Consider the following 13251-nt stretch of genomic DNA (forward strand, 5'->3'; position numbering starts at 1 on the left):
TTGTCCTCAAGAAACCACCGATCTGCAGCCACTCGCCGTCGTACTTGCTCTCGTCGAAGCCGTTAAGTGCCGGAGTGCTCATCCCATCGGTCGTCACGTACGCCGCCTCAAAGAAGTCCACGCCGACTTCTTCGTCCTCCGAAACCATGCTGCCCTCGTCATCAAACCTCGCCCTTGAAAGCATGTCGGCCATGACGTTGTCCTTTCCGGAAATGTGCCGTATTTCCGGGTCCAGGGACTTGATGTACGCTATCCACCTGAGCATCGCCAGGTCCGGTGTCGCGCATCCAGAAACCATGCCGAGAATTGGCAGGCAATCCGTCTCGATAATCACTTCTGTCCCGATCAGGTAGTCTTTGTCGGCCTTTACTGCCGAAACGATACCCAAGAGTTCGCGTTTAACCTGGGCGTACCCTCGCTGTCGCTCACTGAGGACCTTCGCGCCGAATCGGATCGGGAACCGAATGCCGTCCTCGTCTTCTTGGTTGATGACCCATCCGATCCCGGACGGACTCGTATCCACCGTTACGTATACCGGGGTACCCTTCTCGTAGACAGCCTTCCGGAGTGCCGGTGCTGCCGCCAGAGCTTCCTTCAGCTTCCAGACTGACTCTGTGTGCTCGTCTCACCACTCGAATTTTCGCCCTTTCTTTAGCAACCCGTATAGCGGCTCCGCAACGTGGGCGTAATGCGGGATCCATATGTGGTAGAATGCGCATGCCCCCAGGAACCTCCGAACTTCCGTAACCGAGCTACAGTCAGTCTTCATCGCGGAGATGGCTTCTACCTTTGCCGGAGACGGCTTCCGGCCATATGGTCCACATAGGTGTCCGACCACCAGGATTTCTGATTGCCCGAAGGCCGATTTCTCCCCGGAGAAGGTGAGCCTCACATCCTCTAGCCTTTGTAGCACCTTCTAGCAGTCGTCGATGTGTGTTGCCACGAATCGCCGGCATCCGTCCGGTCTGAGTGTTGCGTCCTTCTCTTCCACCAGGCACCCCTTGATCGGGATGTCGTCTAGAAATGGCATGGGGATGTCCGGGATGCAATCCCTCAGTACCTTGTTCATTGCATTCACCATGTGGGCCACCGAGTTGGTCCCTCCTTGTGGCAGGGTACACATTCGCACTAGGCCGAGGGGAGTTCGCATTGTCGTAATGTCTCTGCTCTCCACGGCTAGCTGGAACTGGTCGTACCCCGAGTACAGATCACCGACCGAGTAAATCGACCTTCCATCGAAGGCCTCCGCGAACTCGTCTATGGTCGGTTCGATTCCTGCGTTCCGAATGGTCACTCTGTTGACCGGCTGTAGGTCTTGAATGAAGCGCAATGTTCCGTTTTTCTTTGGTACGGTAAACCATCGGTTCGAGTATGGGGCACTCGACGGTTCGAGAATGCCCATATCGACTTTTTGCCTCAATAGCTCCATCAACTTCGGGATGTGAGCTCTCGGTACTGGAATCGGCTTGAGATTCCACGGCACATGCGGTACCGTGAATATCACCATCGGTTCCACGATTGTCGGGTCTGCGCACCCGATCTCTTCCGGTGAGAATGCGAAGGCTTTCCCGTGCCTTTCGAGCATTCTCCGAAACTGGTCTTCCTCTGCCGGCAGTAAGAACCCGCCCCCACCTATTTTGAGCTCCCGGAGCGTCCCGTCGGTGAAGGTGTGTCCTATGCAGACCGGATCTCGTAAGCTGGGGTCCGACGCAACCCCTCTGATTCGGGACTCGCTGCCCTCCGGTAAGGGTGCCGCGACTGGCCTTACCTTCCGGTCCACAGTCTTGTACTTCGTGCTAACTCGGGCCGTCCGATCCGACCGGAGCTCCTGACTGAAGTTCGCGATGACTTCGTACATCTCTTCGGAACATACCGGTATCGTCCGGTCTTCGTTAAGGTCTTCTCCGACTACCTTCCTCAGCATCCCCAAGGTGTCGTCGAAGGAGACCGCCTCCACGGCCCCGCTGATTTCCTCGTCCAGGCCGAGAACTCCGCACGCTCGAAGTCGCTCCTCCGCCCTTGCCCTTTCTCGGCCAACGATGCCGACTATCATACACCCTCCGTTGTTGGAGAAGAAGAATTTTCTACCTATCGTACAAGGTTTCTTCGGTTTCGGTTCTATCATACAGCTGTGGGGTCTTTCCCGAGTGTCCGAACTGTCTTGGCCCCACGCCTTGGCAGCCCTCTCTAAAAATCCTCTCGGTTCTCGCCACCGAGGGATTCGCGGTTTCGCTCGTGGTTCGGCTGCACCGTCAGAAATTGGACTAAATGGCGCCCGTCCTGGCTTTTGACCCTCGCGTAGGCCGAACCGTTGTCCAGCACCTTGGTCTCCATTCGCGCCGCCGTGATGTATGGTTCCCCTAATATGACTGGGTGCGAGGACGTCTCCTGTACGAAGAAGTGCTGGTCAATCTCGACGTCGCCGATCTTGACTCGCACGTTCGGGCAGGCCCCGTGCAGTTCCTCGGTGGCACGCGTTGCCGCCCGTATCTTCCACCCATGCTTGGTGTTGATCGGCCATTTTCCCTTCTTGTAGAAGTCCATGGACATCAGGTTTATTTCCGAACCGTGGTCCACCAGTGCCACCACCGGTTCCTGGACATCTCCGATCTTTACCGGGGTCTCTGTGGTCGCTCGAGCCCAGTGTGGCCTCGAATAGTGGCTCTCCGCCCACTCATCTTCCAGCACCATGTCGTCGATGTGCATCGTCCGCACCTCCACCGGTCTTTCCAGTTCCGTCTCCGTCGACAGCCTCTTCCGCTTCACCAAGTCCACAATGGAGTCGTGGAACTCCTTCTTAGCGATCCCTAGCACCTCCCGCAATGACAGCTCCACTTTGCTGTCGAGGATCCGTTCTTCTAGGACCTTTCGTAGGTCCGTGGCCCTTTCTATTTCCGTCCCCAGTCGGTATCCACCCTTCCTGGGGCTATCTTGCGCGCTGGACCCACCGGCTTCGTTCTGTCGTTGCCCGAATCGGGTCTCGTATCGTTGTGAGGGCCCGTCCACTCCGGCTTTCCCCACTTGTTTGTCTTCTACCAGAGCCTCGTAGTTCCGGCAGGCGGCTTCTACGAAGCCCGTCTTCTCCTCGACCAGGTCGCTCCACCCGGTTATTTCCCGGACCCGTCTCTCAGCGCGGTCTGCTTCATCTTTCCTCAGTTGTGCGCCGGCGAGGCCTTCTAGCATTGCCGACCAAAATCCGTCTTTGCTCTCCTTTCGGGCCTCGCTGCCCCCGACCCGAATGCCGGCCGACGCCGAGTAGTGGATGGCCTCCACGTGTCGGGCCGCTGCCTCTTCCATCAGTCTCTTCATACCTCCTCGCCCGTCGTTTCGGTTTAGGGCCCTTCTGGTGTCGCTGGCATGCACCCGGCCTTCCCACAGGTACACCACCCGGTTCCTCAACGTCTCTGCGAAATCGCCGCAGTCCTTCCGGATGTGGCCGACCTCGTCGCACCACATGCACCTGTTCCCTGCTGCCGGCCGTCGGTTACGAGCCAGTTCGCCGCCTTCCCTTCGAGCCTGGGCGATTTGGAGATCCTTTATCGCCCGCGTCAACTCCTCCAGCGTTGCTCCTCCGGACGAGCCATTGACCATGCCGGTCGAAGCCGAACCGGTTTCGAGCCACTCCTGGGTCTCTTCCCTTCGCCCTTGCGGTGCTGGTTCAAGCCACCTTGCTGTGACCGAGCCGGCACCGGCCGCCCCGTTATCAGCCCATTCTCGCCGTTTGTCGAAACGGCTACGGACTCTCTTAACCGCAACCCAGTCGGTCATCAGCCCGTCTTCGGTTTCCAGCAAGGAGCCGACTTGATCCCGGTCCCGCTCGTCCACCGACTTGACGAACAGTAGGACCCGGCTCGTATCCAGAACGGTTCGGTCAAGCGCCGAAAGTCGCGCAAAGCGTTCCTCAAACTCCCGGAGGAGTGCCGACGCGTTTCTTCCCTTGCCGGGGGACTCCACCCATTCCATGAAGTCCCGTTTCGAAAGCCGGAGCGCGTCGTCCAACCCGTATTTTTCTAGGAGTCGGCCTTCGAACTCCTCCCAGGTACGGCTCTCCGCCCGTACCTCGAGCACCTCCGCATGGATGCTCGGCATCGCCACTCGAGGGAACCCGGCAAGACGCCTCTCTTCCGGAATGTCCCACATCAACATTTCTGCCCTGTAGGACGCCAAATACTTCGTGGCATCCTTTCCGCTGAACCGGCCGATCGTACCGACGACCACCTCAATGGCTGTATCGAGGGCGCCGGTGCCCTCGCGTGCACTCAATATTCGATCCACGGCCGAAGCCATGGCCTCCGCAAGATCCGACCCCTTCATCTTCTGCTCTTCTGCCGCCTCGTTCACGTCGGGTTCACCAAGATGTCGAGGTATTCCTCGCGGATGCGTGGAATGAGGCGAGGCCTCGGGGGTCTTGTACCGAAGAGCAAGAGACAAAGGAGAAGGGAAGGGACCCACTACGTGTGGGCGTAGATTCACAGGGACATGGCCCTTCGACACAAAGACGCGAGTGGGACACTGACGTAGAGAGACACGAATGTATGTATATATATATTAACAAGGACAAACAACAAGAAGCCCGAAGTCGGTTACAACCGAACAGGCCGGCAAACAGATGCCGATGCCTGTTCATAAACGCTCAGAAAGAAAGGAGTAGGTTGGAGGTGTTGCCGGAAGCACTCGGGCATTCCTCAGAGCATCGCGAGCCTCCCGAAAACCTGCACAGGAAGAAGCTACGGAGTATGGAAGAGAGAGAAGCCTTCGGCCGACAACCCGACAACACTTCGTCCTCTCTAACCGCGATCCCCTCCTCCTCCTCGTCTCCCCCCTTTTATAGGCAAGAAAGGAGCCGTTTCCCATTAACTTCCTTCCTACCGAATCTACCTACCTAGGATCTTCTATGTACCTAATTCTCTCTTATGTACAACATAAGGCGCACGTGCATGAAGAGCCGGTTCCTACGCTCCGGTGCACCGATTCCGCTTGTGGACGGTTTTCTTCATGACACCGGCTCGCAAACGCTTCGGCAAATTCGTCCACGCTCGGACCGATTCCGGCATTTCGAATTGTCACCTTGTTGACGGGTTGAAGATCTTTTATGAATCGCAATGATCCATTCTTCTTCGGCACCGTGAACCACCTATTGGAATAAGGAGCATTCGACGGTTTTAGAATTCCCATACTCACCTTCTCCTTTAAGAGCTCGATCAGCTTCGGAAGGTGTGCTCTCGGAACCGGTATCGGTTTCAAATTCCAAGGCACATGAGGCACCGTGAAGATCACCATCGGCTCTATAACCTTTGGGTTGACGCATCCGATTTCTCGTGGGAAGAATGCGAAAGCCTTCCCATGTCTCTCAAGCATATCGCGAAACATTCGGTCCTCTTCAGGGAGAAGGAAATTCTCCTTTCCAACTCGTAGCTTCCCCTTCGTCTCTTTGGTGAAGACATGACCTATCTTCTTCGGATCTCTTAAGCTTGGATCGTTAGCGACTTCCTTCATCTTTTGCCAGCTATCTTCCGGTAGCGGAACCGCAACTAGCTTGATCTTCTTATCCACCGTTTTATATTTCGTGTTGATGTCAGCTTCCTTCATCGAGATGCCACGACGGTATTCATCGATGATAGCGTACATGTTGACGGAGATAACCGAAATCACGCATTGGTTGTGAAGATAGCTCAAGTCCACGACGTCCTCGATTTCGCCGATGGTGTCGTTAAATGAGGCTTCTTCCATAATATGAGTCACGAACTCCCCTTCTTCTATTATGTTCTCTTCTTTCAGCATCTTCTCGAATTCTTGTATCCGGTGCTTGTGCTTCTTGTCGGGTAGTACTAGTTTACATGCGCCACTAGGTGTGACACATGTTGCTTCTCCTTGCAATCCACACACTCTTCTTTCTTGTGGGGTCTTGTGATTGCTCGGACTATTTGTGCCCCATGCTTCAATAGTCCGCTCTAAAAATCCGAGGATTCGCCTCCGAGACTATCTCGATTCCTTTCATGATTGGCTCGCACCGTTAGGAATTGGACCGATCTTTGGTTGTCAAGACTCTTTATTCATGCGAAGGCTGCTCCATTATCGAACACTCTGGTTTCCATCCGAGATGATGTGATATAAGGTTGCCCTAGGATGACAGGATGCGACGCCGATTCTTGTACGAAGAAGTGTTGATCCATCTCCACATCCCCGATCGTGACTTTGACATTGGGACAAGTTCCGTACAAGTCCTCCGTAGACTTTGTTGCCGTGCGAATCATCCATCCGTGGTTTGTATTGATTGGCCATCTTCCCTTTTTGTAGAAGTCGGTTGACATGAGGTTGATCTCCGAGCCGTGGTCGATCAAGGCTACAACAGTCTCTTTCTTCTCCCCGATCTTCACCGGCGTCTCCGTTGTCGCTCGTGCCCAATGAGGTCGAGTGTAGTGGCTGTCCACCATATCTTCAACGATTTCGTCTCTTGCCATCGTTATGGCATTCGTTTTTGCTTTTTGCGGCTTCTCTTCTTCCTCGTCCGATTGTTGTCTCTTTCTCTTTACAAGGTCCACGATCGTGTCATGGAACTCCTTCTTCGTAATGCCAAGCAATTCCCTCAAGGACAAAGTTACGTGGCTATCAAGAACTCGTTATTCGAGAATCTTCTTTAGGTCCGTCGTCTTCTCTATGTCCGAGCTTAGCTTATAGGTAGGTATAGTCCTTGTCCTCCGAGTGGGGTCTTCGACACCAACCTTCACGGGCCGCATTGTTTCTTCAACTCGTATGCTCGGCTCCCCTTTTCGGCTTGATTCTCGTTCCTCCGATTGTAAAGGTCGACTCGTCTCCGCATCGTCCTTCTTTTTCGCGTTCCTTGTTTCATGTCTTTTAGATGGGCCTTGCTCTTCTATTCTCTTTCTCTTTTCTTCGACGAACACCTCGTGGTTGTCGCACATCACCTCTGCGAGTATGGTGTTGTCGTCCACCGGATCCGACCACCCGGTTATGCTTTGCACGCTTCGGTCCGCAAGCTCTACCTCGTTCGATGTGATTTTTCCCTTCTTCTCATATTCGAGAACGGAAGTCCAAAACTTTGCTCCCGCTCTAGCAGCTTCAGTCTTGTCTTTCCCGACTCTTATTCCGGCCGACGCAGCATAGTGCATCGCATCCACATGAGTCGCATCGGCATCCTCCATAGATCTCTTCATTCCTCCTCTTCCGAAATTCACCCGTAGGGGTCTTCTAGTCTCGCTTGAGCAGATCATGTATACGATATTTTGTCGAATCGCCTCTCGAAGGCTCGCACAATCCCTTCTCATGTGGTCCATGCTATCGCACCACACGCATCTAAAGGGTTCTTTTCCTTTAGGGCCCCGACGATTCATGTTGGCTAGCGTGACCTTCTTGAACTTCTTCGCTAGCTCTTCAATCATGTCGTCATCAATCTTCTTTTCTTCCACGTTACTTTGTCTCAGCGGCTCAGCTACTTTCGGCGGTCTTGCTTTCTCCGTGGTAGTCGGTCCCGTCAAGTCGGTGTCATCAACCCATTGGCGACGCTTGTCGAGCCTATTGCATGCCCACTTCACCGCGATCCAATCCGCTATGAGCCCATTTGCTTGGGTATCATCTTTGAGAAGAGTCCCCAACTCCCGTCTATCCTTTATGTCCATAGCCTTCAAGAAGTACAAAGTCTTGTCCTCTTCAAGCAATACTTGATCCGTATTGGGGAGACGACTAAACATCTGGTCGAATTCGTCGTACACCCTCGAGACGCTCATCTTCTTATTCTTCTTCTCTATCCACTTCATTAAGGCATGTCGAGTCATCCTCGTTGAGTCTTCAGTCACGAACTCCGCTAGTATCGTTTTCTCGAACTCGGACCATGTTGTCTTTCCTTCTTGAAGCTCGATGACGCGTCTTTGGATGTTGTTGGCGACAACTCTCTTGAAGCTTGCGATTTGACGTGCCTCGGACACGTCCCTTTGATTCATCTCCCTCTTATATGCATCAAGGAACTTCGTAACGTTCCTTCCATCGAATTGGCCCTCGAGCTCTACGACACGATCGACAGCCTTCTCCACGCTCGTGTCGTTGTCCCGAGATCTCATCATTTGCTCGACGATTAGCATCATCCTTTCGAGCTCTCCTGCTTGGTTGCTTGAGGACGCCATCTCCAAGTATTAATCTCGACTTGATCCTTCCTACCGCCTCTTTCACGTCGGGTTCACCACTTAATTATGTCGTGAAGATCCGTCACTACGCGCGGATCGTGAGGCGGAACCGCTGGGGTTCTGGACCAAAAGGATTTAGAGTCGATACAAGCTTTGGCGAGAAAGTGTTGAGAACTTGACGTTCCTTATGTCCAACGCTCGGCCACAACCGAGATTCTTTACATACACAGAAAAAACAGGTAATGAAACGCGACACAAAAAAAAGAGGAGAAATGGTACACAGGAGGTATACGTGGAAAACCCCAAAATAGGGGAAAAAACCACGGCAGCCCACAAGCTGCAAACTGTCACTATGTAGAAATATACAACAGTGAGATCACTGAGGCAACGACCTCGTGCTCTCGGATCTTCGCCACAGGCGGCGGTTACAACAGAGGCAACGACCTCGTCTCTCTCTCTCTCTCTCTGTACAGTTACGTGCTCTGATTTCTTCTTGCACCAACAACAAAGAATCACTACTACTCCCTAAGAAAAACTAAAAGTTTGCCCTAAGTCATATTTATACTAATATGACTTTTCGGCTATTTACAAATGTAGCCTCGATGGGCTCCATCCGGCTCTCCGCAGTCGGGTACTCCTCATCCGGTTCATACCGGGCCTACACCATCCGACTCTCCGCAGTCGGGTACTCCTCATCCGGTTCATACCGGGCCTACACCATCCGACTCTCCGAAGTCGGGTTCTCCCCATCCGGTTCATACCGTTTCTTTAGTACTTGTGGGCCGTATGGCCTAAGCGAGGAGTGCGAGCGTATAACCTTCGGCGGTTGGATAGTTAGGGTAAATAGTATGGTAACTAAAGAATAGTATAAAAGAGAGTAGTAGGGGAGGAGAAGAGAGAGAGAGAGAGAGAGAATTCAAATTTCAATTTATGTAAGAAAAGGTCTTTTGGCAAACATGTTTCGCTCTATTTGAGCTCATCAGTGCTAAAGACCATATACAAAAATGTGAGAGGCTTATATAGGGGAAGATGCAAGAAGAGTGAAGGGGAGTGGTGGGTATGGATGAGAGGGGATTTGAATGTGTATAAAGGAGGATGTGGGAGTTAGGGAGGTAGTGAATGTAGAGAGGGATAGCTTAATGAGTTTGATGGTAAGGGATGATTTGGGGATCTATTATATTTAGTTCTAGTAGAATGATAGCAATAGTAAGTGTGATGTTTTAATGAGGATTTGGGGATCTAATATATTTAGTTTTGACTAGATAAGAATAGAGTGATTTGGACTTGGTCCAACATATGAAAGGCTTAGGAATGTTTTTTAGTTGGGGATCTAGGCTAAGGTCGGTGTGTAAGTCTTTTAAGAACGAGTGGATACCTAATTTAGGGGAGTTTTTAGAGTACCTAAGCTTGAATATGGTAGGTGTAAGGGAAGATTTGTTTTTATGCTTATGGATGAGAGTATTCCTAAGGGAGAAAGGATGTTTATTAAAGGCTTTAAGGATGAAATTTGGTGGGTAACCTCGGCTAATGAGTCTAAGGAAGAAACGTTTTTTCATTTCTAGGTACCCTATAGGTGTGCTTTCTCTAACTAGGTAGCGTTTTAATTCGTTCGAAATAAAATTTTGTTTGACGTGTATAGGATGGTCTGAGGAGAAGGGAAGATATTGATAGGAATTTAATGGTTTTTGGAAACAATTGAAAGAGAACTTAGAGTACTCTAGATTGATCCAAATATCCAAGAAAGGGAGCCTAGTGGGGGATGTATGGATCGTAAGTTTAATAGAGTTATTGGTCATAAGGCTATAGAAACTGAGGTAGTCTAAGAGTTGGGGTTTCGTACCTGTCCAAACCCCGAATGCATCATCTATGTACCTAGTAAAATAGAAGAGATGGGGTGTGGTTTGTGAGTTTTCTAGGTGTGATAAGAAAAGGCATGCATAGACAACTGAGAAGTTGCTACCCATGGCCGTTCCTTTGATTTGTTGGTATACTTGGTTATCGAAGGTTAGATAGTGATACTCTAGGGTTAGAGCGCTAAGGGTATAGATAAGATTGGTCTTGGCTAAGGAAAAATGGGGAGAGATGATATGGCGAAGTGCTTTGAGTCCTAACTTAGGGGGGATGCTAGGATAAAGGGATTCTACATCAAAAGAGAAGATGAAACTGTTAGGAGGGGGGGTTAGTTGTTCTAGTTTCTGGATGAGTGAGTGTGAGTCTTTTAGGTATTGTTTTTGGAGTACTAGGATGGGTAATAGTTGAAAATGTAGCCATTTCGAGGTTTGCTCGAATATCGAGTTATTATAAGAACAGATGGGTCTAAAGCTAATGGGTGTTTTATGGAGTTTAGGGAGAAAGTAAATATTAGATACTTGATATCCCTTTACAGGTTTATGGAGTATGTAATTAGCTTCGATAAATGAAAGTGTCCCTAGATTTTTTTGCACTATACTATTTAGGCGATATAAGAGTTCTTCTAATGGAAAATGGGTTACTTTTCTATAGGTGGTGGTATCCGAGAGGTGATTTATAGCTTTTTCATAATAGGTATCTTTGTCTAGAACACATACTCCCATGTTCTTATCAGCCGGAAGAACGATAATTTGGTTGTTTTTCCTAAGGCTCTTAAGGGCTGTGCGAAGGTGAAATGGTGTCCTAACGGGTTTGGGTTTAGGTTGTTGGAGTTTAGACAAAAGGAGGGTTTCATGTTTTTTAATAATATTTTCAAGAGGGGGATATTGAGATGGTGGATTCCAGTTAGGATTTGGTAGTTTAAATGGATTAAGGGGGGGTGAGTCCATGTCTCTAAAGAAATGTTTTAAACGTAAAGATCTACTTAAACTGGCAAATTCTTTAATGATAGTATTAGTGGAAGGTAGAGAGGATGGTGGAATGTATTTGAGTCCTAAGCTTAGTAATTGTGTTTCATTATTTGTAAGGGGGTGTTTAGATAAATTGTGAATTTTACTTTCTATTCGAAGGGTAGCACTAAGTGGTTTCCAAAACTTTTTTCGTAGTCTATTACTATTGGATTTTTTATGGCGTGGGCGGAAGGGGAAAGATGTATTTGTATTACCTAACCACATAAAAGTGTCTGGGGTGGAGGTGGTCCTATTAAGAAGATAAAATAGGCGTCTACAAGGATGCACGGCGTGTCTAAAGTGTTTGTTAACACGCTTAGCACGCCGTGCTAGTCGTTTTTTGGTCGGCTAGAAGGTGGGTTCCTATGGTGTGTGGTAGGGGGAGGATTAGTGGAGTGTGGTGTATTTCTATAATGTTTATGATTAGGATAGGAGGGAGGGGTGGTGTGGTGGGTGAAGGGGGTTTTTATATTAGAGAGGGGATAATAAGAAGGAGGTTTATTAAGATACGAGGGAGGGGTAGAGTATGAGTTAGAGGGGGGGGTTTCAACAAATGGGGTAAAGAAAAGTGGGGGGGACGAATGAAAATTAGATAAAGGAGGGGGAGGGGTAGTATGTGAATTAGGGGCAAAATAGGGGGGGGCATGAGTTAGATTATCGGGAAGTAATGCAGGGGCATGTATGAGATATGGAAATAATTGAGAGGGAGAGGGGAGGGGAGGAGGCATTTGTTCATAGAGGCTGCCTCCATATGAAGACAAAGGGGGATGTGAGGAGGGAACAAAGAAATGGGAGTAATTAGGGTTCTGAAAACGTTGTTGGTGAGGCTGTTGTGAGCATGGATGAGGGGTGGGAAGGAGGGGCGGCGCGAATGTGTGTTGGCTGCCTTGCGCAGTCCCAAATAACGCACCATGTAGGGAGGGGGGAGGGTGCACGAGATGGCTGTCCAACACAGTCCCATACTCATTTACAATAGGGGGGGGGAACGATTGATGAAAGAGGCCGCGATCAACCGTGACATGTTGCTGGTTATTGTGCAGTGGATCACGTTTCTGTGATGTCCAATTATTGTAGGGCGTACCATGTGTACGGCGGAGAAGGGGCGGCGGCGGGAAGTTTTGTTGGCGGCTTTGATTCGTAACAGAGTGTTGAAATTGTTGTCTTGTAATGTTTGGCAGGTGCGGTTGACGATAGTATGGTGGATGGAGCTCGGGGACGGTGTTAGGAGCCGGAGGACTTATATGCGCGGGGAGATGACCGAGGCCTATCGTTGCGAAAGCTTGTGGTGAGCGAGAATGGTGCGGTTCATTATTGGCAAAGTTTGGGTTATGAAAAAGAACTTGAGGCCCTCCATGGTTGGGATAAGGTTTAAATGCTTGTTTAACCTCATTAGTTGCGGTGTTGCAGGTGAAAAGGAGGTTAGATGCTCGATGACGAGGACGTTGCGCTTGTTTGGAGTTATTATTGGAGCGGTGGTTTGGGTTAGGGTGAGAGTTAGGAAAAGGGTTAGTGGTATTTTTGGAATTAGAGTTAGTGTTTCGGTTAGACTTAGGTTCTGGATTAGGGTTTAGGGTAAAGTTTAGATTCTTTTTGGGGTTGGGTGTGGGTGTGTGATTAGAATTTTTATTTAGGTTAATAGTATGGGGGACAGAATCTTTAGTGTTATTTATCTCGGCTTCTACGGGAGCAATGTACGAGGGACTGTCATAAAACATTTCATTATCATTTTCTTCTTCCCCTTCATACATTGTAATGTCTATATCTCTAATATTAGGGTTTTCATATCTATTTTGTGCTCTTGTTTTATCTCTAAGTTCCGTGGCCGTTCTCTTAAGTGTATCATCAATGTTGTGATTTAGTGCAAAATCATCACACATTTTTAGGATTTTAGAGCCGAAATCTTGTAGTAACGTATTAATCGTTTCTTGAAAATTAGCCGGCTCAACATATGATGATACATCCTCAAAATGTTGGGGTTCTTGAAGGATGTTAGCAAAGTTATGTAGATCCGATCTAACGGTATTAGGGAAATTATCTAGGGTTTTAGTATAGGAGTGCACTAGTAAGTCTAGATGTTTAATATAACTACTTGTTAGATCTTTATTATATTGATTAGTGAGGGTTAGAAAGTCCTTATGCATGCTATTGTTAATTTCTTCATGATCTATCTTTAGCTTGGGGGGATGAATTCTAAGACTATTAGGGGTTAATTCATGAGAGTATAAGTTCAACATCCTATTATGGGTATTTTTGGC

The 13251-nt window shown here is 49.4% G+C and overlaps 1 long non-coding RNA gene across 1 annotated transcript; it reads left to right on the forward strand.

The window, feature by feature from the left end:
• Positions 1–11794: 11794 nt before the first annotated feature.
• LOC147850511 (uncharacterized) lies at positions 11795–12792 on the forward strand. The gene is made up of 2 exons (XR_015531692.1): positions 11795–12281; positions 12404–12792. It is a non-coding gene; the product is annotated as an uncharacterized LOC147850511 (long non-coding RNA).
• The last annotated feature ends 459 nt before the right edge of the window (positions 12793–13251 follow it).

Source organism: Azolla caroliniana, unplaced genomic scaffold (assembly GCF_043228905.1).
Source record: "Azolla caroliniana isolate FFs.n. ecotype wild unplaced genomic scaffold, voAzoCaro1.0.p SCAF_21, whole genome shotgun sequence".
NCBI lineage: Eukaryota > Viridiplantae > Streptophyta > Polypodiopsida > Salviniales > Salviniaceae > Azolla > Azolla caroliniana.